Consider the following 13,398-nt stretch of genomic DNA (forward strand, 5'->3'; position numbering starts at 1 on the left):
ATCAGGCATTCTCTTCCCCATCTTCCAAACTCAGTCACTGCCACTCCTGTGTCCTGAAGCTATTTCTGGAGCGTCCCTCTATTGGGGCATTAACTCTGCCCTTGCAGACTTGCCACTGCAACTTTCTCAATAGTAGGTGGTCTATTCTCTCACACTCTATGTACCTTAAGCTCAGAGGGTGAGTTTGCTGTTCTCTGTGCTCCCCATTGCTACCTGCAGACATTCTAGTGGCTCAACTTTTTATTTAAAATAATACAAAAAGCAAACACATGTTTCTCTCAAGGCTCATGCCATTTGGGTAAACTATTCCGTTTACCTCTTCAGAACAGCCATCTCCCGGAATTCCAGTCACTCCTGCTCTCTCACAAGAACCCTGACACTTGACTCCCAATCTTCCTTTAAGATGACCTTAAATCTTGTCGTCATTCTGTTTGTCCAGAAGAGTCATGCATTACACCTGTTTCCCAATTTCTCATCCAGTTGGCACTCTGGTCCCCTCAAAAGTGTCCCATATCAACAGTTCTATGTGATCACCCTAACCCTGGGTGACTTAACATTTTGCTACTTTTTGGCATCTTACTTCCTTGACCATCTCAGACACCCAGGCCCTTGGTCACACCCTGGACATTGTCAACATCCATAATCTCACTGCCTCCAGAAGCAAACTTCAAACTGCCTCCCTTCTGACCACAATGACCCATCCTTCCAGGTGGCTTGTTTTGGCCACTCCTATTACAGCTAAATGTTCTCCAAACCTAGGTAACCAGCTCTGCAGGAGGGCCACATGAATGAGCAGACTGCTTCTGCCACCATCACCAATTTCAGACTCAGGCTGCCTGGAAATCCCATTATATTCTTCTAAGCAACTCACTCTTGGATTCTTAGCAATGCCCTTGTTAAACTTTCTCCAGCTCCCTAAATCTATGACCTGCTAACCTCCTATCAACCCCCTCCCCCAGCAGATGATCCTACTTCTTTTTTTACTTTACAAAGAAACTAGAGGCTTCAGATACTATTTTACACAATCTCATGGATGAGAAAACAATCCTGGACATGGTCCCCATGGTCCTAACCTGGCTTGTCCCTACTGATCTTTCTTCACTAGCCCTGCCTCATACCAGTGCTCCCAGGATGCCAGTCTCACTGGTTTACACTTAATTTCTAATCCCTTCTGCCCCTCTCCCACCCCCAACCCAGCCCATCAGCAATACTGCAGGTTCTGGTTTCATACTGTATCTTGGATCCAAACTCTTCTCATTATCCCCACTGTTCAAATCCTGATCAAAGCTACCACCATCCTTCATCTGGATGGTCCCCACAGCCTCCTAAATGTCCTCTTACTGCTTTTCCTCTTGTCCCATCTGACTGAGCTTCCAATCACGGGCCAGCACGATGGCACACAGCAGAAATCGAATCACTTGCTAAAAACCTTCCAATATCTCCCCGCTACAATTAGAATAAAACCCAACGTCCTCAAGGCTGACTCCCAGCCCTGCTTGGTCTGGCACCTGCCTACCTCTCTGTCCCCAGCCTTTACCATTGCCCGACTCTTTTGCCATATTCCAGTTACCCTGCCTTTTTAACCCTCTCCGTTCCTTCCTCAAGATCTTTTCTTGCTTTCTTCACTATGAATGCTTTTCCAAGTCTCTGAATGGCTGCCCCTTTCCATTATTTTGCAGAGGTGTTCCTTAACCTCTTTTGCCATGAAAGTCACTCTGCTGCTTGGCTCTGCCTCTTTACCCAGTACTGAGACTGTTCAGAACCTCCCACTGGCTGCCCATCACTCAGAGCAAGACCTCTACTAGACCAGAACAGTCCCTTCCTTGCCCTTTTTCTAACATCTTGAGTGCCCTCCTAACCCAAGCTTTTGAATGTGCTTCTCCTTTTGCTTGGAATATTCTCATCCAAAAATCCACATGGACTGCTCTCTCATCCATTTCAGTTCAGTTCAGTTCAGTCGCTCAGTCGTGTCTGAGTCTTTGCATGAATCGCAGCACGCCAGGCCTCCCTGTCCATCACCAACTCCCGAAGTTCACTCAAACTCATGTCCATCAAGTCGGTGATGCCATCCAGCCATCTCATGCTCTGTCATCCCCTTCTCCTCCTGCCTCCAACCCCTCCCAGCATCAGAGTCTTTTCCAATGAGTCAACTCTTCGCATGAGGTGGCCAAAGTACTGGAGTTTCAGCTTTAGCATCATTCCTTCCAAAGAAATCCCAGGGCTGATCTCCTTCAGAATGGACTGGTTGGATCTCCTTGCAGTCCAAGGGACATTCAAGAGTCTTCTCCAATACCACAGTTCAAAAGCATCAGTTCTTTGGCGCTCAGCTTTCTTCACAGTCCAACTCTCACATCCATACATGACCACTGGAAAAACCATAGCCTTGACTAGACGGACCTTTGTTGGCAAAGTAACGTCTCTGCTTTTGAATATGCTATCTAGGTTGGTCATAACTTTCCTTCCAAGGAGTAAGCATCTTTTAATTTCATGGCTGCAATCACCATCTGCAGTGATTTTGGAGACCCCCCCAAAAAAGTCTGACACTGTTTCCACTGTTTCCCCATCTATTTCCCATGAAGTGATGGGACCAGATGCCGTGATCTTCGTTTTCTAGGTCTGGCTAAAGCGTCACTTAGCTAGATCTTCCTTGATGACACTAATTAATACAGCACCTCCAGCCCCACTCTATTCCTCCCCTTTTAATTGCTGTCAAAATGCTGACAGTACTTGACATGTTAAATATTAATTTGTATATTGTCTGTTTTCTCCCAACTAGAATGTACCTTCCATGAGAGCAGGAATTACTCTCATCACTACTGTTTTGCTTGTTCTTAGAAGGGTAGGTGGTAAACAGTTTTTCCTTAAGTATTTAATGGCTGAACTATCTGAAATTACCTAATGAATTTATGGGTCTAATTTATGCCATCAGGTCTCTACCACCTTCCTCACAGATCCAGCTGTAGAACGACAGAGGAGGTGACTTCAACCACATTTCCAAATTTGGGTTTAACTGCTGTGTTTTCAGATTTCACCCACTTTCCCTCTGGAGATTAAGTCACCGGGTTCTTTCCAGTTAGTCCTTTGAGATTACAAATCCTGCGGCTAAGAGTGGCCTGGCGGGTGCGCATCACTGCGTATCTGTAGCCCATTCTTAGTATGTGTTAAATTAGATCTTAGATCGCTGGGTCAAAGGGTCACTGCAGATGTAAGTTAAATCTCTGTGGCCGAATCCCCGTGCACAAGGTTTTGGCTATTTTGGATTTCCACAGCTATATGGGAGAGGCCACAGGCTCGCCCGCCAACTGAGTGTCATTATTAGTCTTTAGGGGGTTGCCAACCCGATAATCAAGACACTGCCCCTGCGGAGCGCACCCTTCCCCGCCCCAGCTCTACCACGGAGACCGCCCAACCGCGGGCGGCGCGCGGCCTGCAAGCAGGGCCTTGCACAACTGGCCCGAAAAGAGGAAGCCCCAGAAGGGCTGAAGTCGACACTTACGAACACCGCTGCAAAAGAAACCGGCTTCTGGGGCTTTGGTGGAACCGCCGTTTGGGCCCCAATCCCTTGGCCGGTAATAGAAACACCGAGGCGACAATCCAGAGGACGCCTCCGAGAGGGGAGGGCCCGCGACGCAGGTAGGGGAGGCTGAGAGGAAGGCGCACCTTTCCCCCGGTTTGCAACCCAAGTTGTGGTCTTCTTTGGGGAAGGGGGGGGGGAGAGGAGGAGGAAGGGGGAGCTGGGCCGTGGGAGGTGGGGAGGGGGAGGGGTAAGATGCGCGGAGGCACAGAGCCTTCGAGTCGGAAAAAGCGGCCCCGGGGCTTCAGGCGTCTGTATCCGCGTCCGTGGGTGTTTCCCACCAGGCGCCCTCCTCGCACCTCCATGCGGAGCCGCGCGCCGAGCGCCCCACGTCTGCGCGCCGCGAGGGCCGGGCCGGGCTGACACCACTTCCTCCCCAGCCGCCGACCCGAGCCGGGGCGCAGCCCGCGCTCCGCGAAGCCTCCCGGCCGCCGCCCCGAAGCTGCCCCGCGCACGAGTCTCCGCCAAGTGCCCGCGCGCCCCGAGCAGCCGTCGAGGTAAGTGGCGCCGGCCCGCCTGCCCCGGGAGCGGCACCCGGGCCGCCCCGGCCCCCGACTCCCCTCCCCGGGATGTCTCCCGACCAGGGTCGTGCCCGAGGCCGGGCCGGGTGAACGCGCGGCTCCGCTGGGCCCTGGAGGGCGGTGCCCTTCGCCGACCCCTGCCCTTGACTCAGCTTCGCGGGGTTTGGGGCTGTGGTTCGCCTTCCCCGAGTTGGGTTTCGTCAGATTTGACTGATTTCCTGCCCAGAAAATTGCTCCAAAGTCAGACGGGGAACCGGTGTACCCTCTCCTGTCCAGCGGGTCCGGGAGCCGCAGCCTGACCAGCGCTGAAGGGCTTCCAGGGGCATTTCAGGGGGCATTTTCAGGGGGCATTTCCGGGGGCATTTCCGGGCGCCGTGCATTGAGTGCAGGTCATGTGAGAATTTGAGAGTGACGGTCACAAGTCTGTCGCGTCCTAGTGTTTCTTTCCTTGAAAACTTTCAGACGGCTGTTTCTTCTTTTTAAAAATAACTTTGCATCCGAATTATTGTCCTTTTCGCTTTAAAACAGCAGAGAGGAACGAGCTGGACACCAGGCACAGGTGTTGTAATTTTGTTTGGAATGAATATCCAGAGCGTCCTTTTAGAAGCACGAAGCAAATTAACCAGGATGTCGTTATATCCAGGAGGATCTCGGGTAGGGGTCCCCCAGAATACCTCATCCAAGCGCACCCCTTATCTTCCTTCAGGGAAGGTGTATCTCATCGTTCAGACCGTTGTGGAACGCTAAATGTGTTTGTTCCTGGTGCTACTCACTGCAAAGCGGTTCAAAAATAACTTTAAATGCAATTGTTATAGAAAGAAATGGAGTATCAGCAGAAATAACAAACAGAAAAGGCTCAGGGGTTTATTACTGCTCAGGTATAACGTGGTTTAAACAAAGGCAAGAGTACTAACTACTACTGATTTTAAAGTCTAGGCCTCCGAATGGAGGTTTCCAGGCCTTTGCCTCTTTGAGTAAACCTCAGGGTCAATTTTCTCTCTGGCCCGAATACTGAAATACTGGGACAGCCCATGGGCAGCCTTACAGTAACGCTGGCTAGCAAAATTAACAGAGAATCTACTAGGAAATTTCTGTAATGTCTTCATGGTGGTGTTTCCTGTCTGCTCAACGTGTTGTGAAAGGTCTAAGAAATTTAATGTCATCTTCAGATTCTGAGCCACCAGGGAAACAGATGGTAAAGAGTCTGCATGCAAGGTGGGAGACCCAGGTTCGTTCCCTGGGTTGGGAAGATCCCCTGGAGAAGAAAATGGCAACCCACTCCAGTATCCTTGCCTGGAGAATCCCATGGACAGAGGAGCCTGGCAGGCTACAGTCCACGGGGTCGCAAAGAGTAGGACCTGACTAAGCAACTTCACTTTCTTTCCGATTCTTAGTCATTTTCACATTATTACTGATATTTATATCTTTCCCGGATATTTGGGAGACTTGGGTTCTTTTCCAGACCTGCCTTTAGCTAGAGAAAAAATGATGTTAATTAAGTTGCTTTGATCTCTCTAACCTTATCAGTAAAGATTATTGGCCTACCTGATATCTATCATTAAAATAGCAATTGAGGAGTTTCCAGAATTCTTTGAATCTGTCCTGTCTTGAATGCTGACAAAGAATGGCTGATCACTAACAAAAAAGAATGGAGAAAATGATGATAACAGATGTTAGAGTCAAATCTTTTGAGGTCTTTTGTTTCTGAGAAGTTCCTCAAGAAACAGTAGATTTCTGGTCAACATGTAAGAAGGCGCATTTCCATTCTATTGAAAAATTTCAATAGGAAATTGATGACCCCAAGGTTGGGTAGGTCTATATAATCGATTTCAAATTTTTTCAAGTGTTAATTCTCAGGAAATATAACTTTGTAATATGGATTACTTTATGACTCAGTTTCTTTAAATCTTAAGCACTGCTTACTAGGTTTTGTTCCTTGGTGGCTCAGATGGTAAAAAATCTGCCTGCAATGCAGGAGACCCATGTTCGATCCCTGTGATGGGAAGATCTTCTGGTGAAGGGAATGGCAACCCACTCCAGTATTCTTGCCTGGAAAATTTCATGGACCGAGGAGCCTGGCAGGCTATAGTCCGTGGGGTTGCAAAGAGTTGGACATGATCGAGCAACTAACACTTAACACTAAATTTTGTAGTGTCTATTAAATCTTTTGTATTTTTATATCCTGAGAATGTATACCAATCACCTACTATTTTTTGACTTTTTTCAATAACAAATTAAAAGTTCTAGATATCTTCATATTACTATTAGAATGAACTGCTCATAAAATGCATTGCTGGGACTTGATTAAGTGGTCCAATGGTTAAGACTTTCCTTTCCAATGCAGGGCATACCAGTTCCATTCCTGGTCAGGTAGCTAAGATCCCACATACCTTGAAACCAAAAAACCAAAACATAAAACAGAAGCAGTATTGTAACAAATTCAATACTTTAAAAATGGTTCACATAAAAAGCCTTTTAAAAATGCATCGCCGAAAATGCCTATATTTAATATACCACTTCCAATTTCTTTAAACCATCCCACTTTCACAAACATGATTTTAATTTACTTCTAATCCTCTTCAGTGTTAATTATTTTTATGCTCAGTACCTTTTAGTAGTGCAGAAGCTTGTAATAAATTGTGTGCCATAGTCTGTCACACCAAAACGTTTACAATTGCACTGCATCCCCATCACCTAGCCAAATTCCTTGCACCGTAGTTGGGACTCAAATAACATTTACTAAATGTCCAGTGATATTAGTACCACTTCTGGGTGGTACCATCAATCCGTATAAGCCCTGAGACCCAGCTGGCCCCCTACCAACCCTGACGCTTGAGCAGGCAGACCTATAGCATCGCCCCAAGGCACCACACCTGCTCAGCTCCTGTTCTAAAGCTTGAATTCCTGACACCATTTCCAAACATTTTCTAAACATCATCTATGCACTTGAATCACCAAGAATCATATTATAAGAGCTAGTCTTTCTTCTCTGTCAACTCAGTTTCCTCTTTATCACCAACTGGTCATCATAAACAGTTATTATATTTATTTAGCTTATATTTTGTACCAGACCCTGTGTTAACTAACGTGGATGTGTTGTTTCAGTAAGCTTCACATGCTGGGTTTATGGGGCTTCCCCTGTGGCGCTGTTTCCCGCCTGTCAGTGCAGGAAGCATAATGAGGCTTGGGTTCTATCTCTGGGTCAGGAAGATCTCTGGAGGAGGGCATGGCAACCCACTCCAGTAGTCTTGCCTGGAGAATTGCATGGACAGAGGAGCCTGGCGGGCTACGGTCCATAGGGTCACAAAGAGTTGGACACGACTGAAGCAACTTAGCGTACCTGCATGCACGCACGTGGGCTTATACCACTGTTAACCCTTTATCGTTGAGGAAATGAAAGTGCAGAGAGGTTAAGAAGCTTACCCAGGGAGTGAGAAGCAGAGCTGACCTTTGAACTGAGTCAGTATAACACCAGCACTGAGGCGCTATACCAAGGGCAAGGGCTTAAATGGTGAAAAAGAACAGGAGGCCTTTCCTCAGTGAAGTTCGAGTTTACTAGGGGAGACATAAATGGGCAATTACAGCCCCACACACGACCAAGGCCTTGTGCTGTGTGAGCACCCATCAGATTCCTACACCGCACGGGGGTCAGGGAGGATGAAGTGAAGGTAGGCCCAGCAAAGAACATGCCTTTTTAGAGTGGGAAAACATGTCTTTCGAAAAAATAATCTTCTTTAGCAGCAACCATTTGATTTAATTTTTGGCTGTGTTGCACAGTATGTGGGGTCTTAGTTCCCAGACCAGGGATTGAACCCATACCCTCTGCATTGGAACCATGGAGTCTTAACCACTAGACCACCAGGGAAGTCCCCATGTGGTTTCATTTTTAGCTTTATTATGTTTCCAATCCTCTTGATAATGGGCTGTGTTAATTAAATCAATGAATAGTGAGTAGCTTTTTTTTTTTCCTACTTCTGCTGGGGATCCTTCTGATTTGATCTCATATCACAGACTCATCAGTGAAATGGCTGCAGGCTGGGAGCAGGGATAAATGCTAAATCACACAATAGTTATGTTTGCACAAACTGGCCAGAAGATTTATGTCCATAGATCATATCAAACTGGAGGGAAAATACAGAGTGATAGAACAAGCAAACATTAGATTTATTTTCCCTTTTTCACTATGAAATATTCCATAAATACAGTAGATGATGTAAGATACATACGTGAGTGTGTGAAAGTCCCTTAGTTGTGTCTGACTCTTTGCGACCCCATGCACTATACAGTCTGTGGAATTCTCCAGGCCAGAATACTGGAGTGGGTAGCCTTTCCTTTCTCCAGGGGATCTTCCCAACCCAGGGATTGAACCCAGGTCTCCTGCATAGCAGGTGGATTCTTCACCAGCTGAGCCACAAGGCAAGCCCATACATATTATTACAGCAAATAATAATAAAACTGACATCAGGGTACATATCATCTAGCTTAAGAAGTAAAATAATATTAGTACCTCTGACTTCCTCTCAATAGCATTACCCTTTTTTCTTGATGGACTTCCCTGGTGGCTCAGATGGTAAAGCGTCTGCCTACAATGTGGGAGACCTGGGTTCAATCCCTGGGTTGGGAAGATCTCCTGGAGAAGGAAATGGCAACCCACTTCAGTATTCTTGCCTAGAAAAGCCCATGGACAGAGGAGCCTGGTAGGCTACAGTCCATAGGGTCGCAGAGTCGGACACAACTGAGCGACTTCACTTCACTTTTTCTTGATAGAGGTCATCATTATTCTGACTGTGCTGATTATTTGAAAAGGATTTAGAAAGCAGGTAAATGCATTTACAAAGATATCAAACTGGGAATTAGAGTATATTGGTACTTGGGAAACTGAAATTATTTTTTAATATTTATTTATTATTAGTTTATTTATTTGGCTGCACTGGGTCTCACTTGCCGCATCTGGGATCTACTTCCCTGACCAGGTGTGTAACTTGGGCTCCCTGCATTGCGAGCACAGAATTTTAGCCACTGGACCTCCAGGGAAGTTCCCTGGGAAACTGAAATTAGAATCTTCACTGACTCAAAGCGTGGTCATAAATAGAGTGTCCTATAAAGTAAAGAGAACTTATTTTAATTTAAATAGCATGAAAACAAAGTGGATTACAAATGTTGAAGAGGAAGTACCATGGAAGTAGTAGAATCTTAGTTATTAACGAAGTAACCAAGATATCAGAGGATAACTGTAACTTTTAAGTATGGTAAAGCATACGTAAGTTAGGAACTGCTAATTTCCATATGACTTCAATTTCTACTTTAAATAGAATTCAGTCATCCAAAAAAATATTTGCCAAGCACTATTCCAGGTGAGTTGGACTGTGAAGAAGGCTGAGCACCGAAAAATTGATGCTTTTGAACTGTGGTGTTGGAGAAGACTCTTGAGAGTCCCTTGGACTGCAAGGAGATCCAACCAGTCCATTCTGAAGGAGATCAGCCCTGGGATTTCTTTGGAAGGAATGATGCTGAAGCTGAAACTCCAGTACTTTGGCCACCTCATGCGAAGAGTTGATTCATTGGAAAAGACTCTGATGCTGGGAGGGATTGGGGGCAGGAGGAGAAGGGGACGCCAGAGGATGAGATGGCTGGATGGCATCACTGACTCGATGGACGTGAGTCTGAGTGAACTCCGGGAATTGGTGATGGACAGGGAGGCCTGGCGTGCTGCGATTCATGGGGTCACAAAGAGTCGGACACGACTGAGCGACTGAACTGAACTCAACTGAACTGATTCCAGGTGAATGAAAGAGACAGAGATCTCTGCGTTTGGGGAGCTGTATTCCAGTTAGGAGACGCAGATAATCATCAGTAAGCATCAAAAATAAGTAAATAATATTGGTGAGTGAAGAGTCCCATTTAAAAAGGTAAAGTTGAACGAAATAAAATTGCAGGGTTAAATAAGATGGTCAGGCTTGGCCTCATTGGGAAGACCTGAGCCAGGGTTTGAAGGAGCTGACTGAGGGAACAGTGTTCTGAGCAGAGGGAACAGCTAGTGCTGAGGCCATAAGGCACAGGTAAGCCTGGTGCGTTCGAAGGAAAAGGCACCTGTGTGGCCTGGAGGGAGAGGGTAATAGGAGGTGTGGTTGGAGACATAGGGGGAGGGTAAAGAGATGGCAGATCACGTAGGGTCTTGTAACCCATCATGAAAACATTGGCTTTTACATTGAGTTAAACTGAGGGGCCGTTACAGGATTCTGAGAAGAGGAATAATGTGATCTGACTTACATGTCAAAGGCTTACTGTGATTGCTTGACAAAAAGCTGGATAAAGTCAGAAATCTATTAAGAAGCTTTGGGATTCGGCATATATTTTAATGGTAGAGCCAACAGGATTTCCTGGCAAAGTGGATGTGGGATTTCAGAGAAAGAGGAACCAAAGATGTCTCGAAATTTCTTGACCCAAACAATGAGAAGGATGGAAGTGGCATCAACCACGTGGGCAGTTTAGAGGGAAAGCTGTGACAAGTTGAGTTTTGGGGAGGGAGGCTTCAGAGGGAGGGGACACATGTATACATATAGTTGATTCATGTTGTGGTACAGCAGAAACTACAACATTGTAAAGGAATTACACTCCAATTAAAAATAAATTGAAAAATCTGGAAAAAGAAAGTTTTGGACATGGATATGAAATGTCAACTTGTTATCACTATGTGCTTATTACATAAAAGGCTACAGTCATTCAGCCTAAGTAACTTTTGGGGAAGGTACTATCATTAATTCTCATTGTACAGATTAGAAATGACAGTTTAGAGAGTGTTAAGAATTTTACCCAAGATTACATTTTAAGAACTGGGATGTAAAACTAGCTCTTTAGGATCCTAATGCTTTAAACTCTTCTTTTGAAACTTGCTGAAAGAATTGACCAGCAATCTTTATCATATAAATGAAATAAGAATATAGTCAGCTAATCAGTAATATTTCATGCCCTTGAAACTCAAGACAGTGAGAGTTCTTTTTAATAAAGGAGAGAGCAGGAAATGAATATTGAAAAGCCCCATACTTATACATGAATTCACAACCAGTGACATGGGCCTTATAAAAGGTTTCTGTGATTGTGAGGGTTTTGGGAATTTATTTATTTATTTGGCTGTGTTGGGTCTTAGTTGCGGCACATTGACTCTTCACTGGAGCATGCAGGCTTCTCTCTAATTGTGGCTCGTGGGCTTAGTTGCCCTGTGCCCTGTGGGATCTTAGTTTTCGGACCAGGGATTGGACCCACGTCTCCTGCTCTGAAAGGTGGATTTTTAACCACTGGACCATCAGGGAAGTCACCTCTAAGATTATGAGTTTAACATCAGGATTCTGAGGAAGGGAAGATAACGGCCCTTTGCACAAAGGAGGTTTTTGTGCCCCAAGGTTAAGATACTTATATTTTCAAAATCTAAAACCAGATGGATTTTAAATGGATGCACGAGTTAGAGCAGGACCAAGACTTCACTAGCAGCTGTTGAAGAGTGGTAGGTAACATTGCCCTGACATTGGAAGTGGCTTCTAGGAAGTAACTACTGAGATCAAGATAGCTGACATTTCATTTGTTTTGGCTACAGTAGGTGTCAGGGCAGTATAATTATGACATAGTAGCACTTAGTGGAATTCTGCTTACTTCATTGTCTGCATCACAGTTCATATCGTAGACTATTTTTTCCCCCACAAGCGAAAGTTTGTTTTTCAGTTAAGTGCATTATTAGAATTTTGTCTCAAAAAGAAAAGGATGAACAAATCAGTTATTGACAGAAAAAAATACCACAAAATCTTTTTCAGGCAGTTTACAGAATGATCTCAATTCAGTGAGCTGACTAAATGAATTTGTCTAAGGCTACTGTATTTATGGTATTAATAAACTCTTTCATCTCTGCTGCTAACATAAAATTCCCAGTTGATGGGTCAATGAACTGATGAAGTTTGGGATGTGGCATTAAAAAAATCATTTATTTTATTATTTTTTAAGGGGAATGACTCCCTCCTAGTTAAATTCCTAGATGATATGGCTTAGCAAGTCAAGACTGCTTCTTAGCAAATCAAGACTATTTGTTGACTGACATGGTACTTAAATTTCTGCCATTGTATGTGGCAAACAGAAATGAAGTGGCTTGGGCCCGGGACGTGGGTAAGTACAGTGCGATGCTGTGAGCAAGCGGCTCCCAAGATTAACGTAGAAGAGAAAGGCTGAAATGTCCAGGGAGTTCACTGCCCTGACCATCAGAGCAGAAAAGCACCCCTCATTCGAGATTCACATAAGGGAGCTCTGTGCTTACATGCACACTCAAGTTGAATTAACACTCTGCTGAACACGCTGACACTGGAACTTTTTCTCCAGTCTTATATCTGTCGAGGGCTGATCATGTGCCAGACAGAGTAGAAGGTGTAAAACAAAATAAGATATGGCACCAAAGCTCCAGAAGCTTCTGGTCTACTGGGAGACCCAGGCCTGCAAATAAACACATTCCAGTTTGTGATGAGCATAAGATGGTGATGGGAGTGACTGTAGGGAAGACATAGTATGGGGGGAACCAAAGGCATTTTGAAGGATAAAGATATTTCCAGGAGGCCCAGTGGAAGAAAGCTACCTCAGGCACTACATGCATGAAATTGTTCGGCAGAGCTGGAGCATACAGGGCAGGGGGAAGGGAAACGCGGAGATTTGGTTTAAATCTTAGTGCGTAGTACTCAGATCACATTTATATGGTACAATCCCCACAGTCTACCACCTTTGAGTCAAAATGCTTAGCACTTGTAAAAACAGAAAACTCTGGTTCTCTGGAGCCCTGTCCAACACAAGTATAATGCAAGCGACATAGATTATTTTTATTTATTTATTTATTTTGCCATGCCATGGGGCATGAAGGATCTTAGTTCCCTGATCAGGGATTGAACCCATGCCCCCTGCAGTGAAAGTGCGGCATCCTAACCGTTGGACTGCCAGGAAAGTCCCCACATAAATAACTTTACATTTTCAAGAAGCCACACTAGAAACAGTCAAAGAGAAACACAGGGTGTTAATTTAGTAATCTATTTTATTTAGTATGTATGTATCCAAAATGACCATTTAATGAATTAATATTAATTATACTAAATTACAGTAAATGTAAGTCATATTGAAATTGTGGATGAATTCTTTTTCTTTCTTCATACGAAATCCAGCGTGTCTTACACTTAGAGCACATTTCAGTTTGGACGAGCCACAATTCAAGTGCTCAGTGGCCACCTGTGGCTAGTGGCTACTGAACTGGACGGTGCAGCTCTAGGTAATTGCACAAAT

General features: G+C 45.0%; 1 protein-coding gene across 3 annotated transcripts in view; it reads left to right on the plus strand.

Moving 5' to 3' along the window:
* Window positions 1-3,111: 3,111 nt before the first annotated feature.
* The window catches only part of APBB1IP (amyloid beta precursor protein binding family B member 1 interacting protein), a 75,942-nt gene continuing 65,655 nt past the window's right edge, over window positions 3,112-13,398 (plus strand). The window contains exons 1-2 of one of the 3 annotated variants that reach the window (XM_086334687.1): window positions 3,112-3,633; window positions 3,859-4,071. The gene's annotated coding sequence lies outside the window, so the exon portion shown is untranslated. The remainder of the gene's footprint in view (window positions 3,634-3,858; window positions 4,072-13,398) is intronic. The other 2 variants (XM_086334688.1, XM_086334689.1) reach the window with 2 other exon arrangements.

This window comes from Bos grunniens, chromosome 13 (assembly GCF_055505025.1).
Source record: "Bos grunniens cultivar Pamir isolate PY7600 chromosome 13, Bosgru_T2T1.0, whole genome shotgun sequence".
In the NCBI taxonomy this organism is placed as follows: Eukaryota; Metazoa; Chordata; class Mammalia; order Artiodactyla; family Bovidae; genus Bos; species Bos grunniens.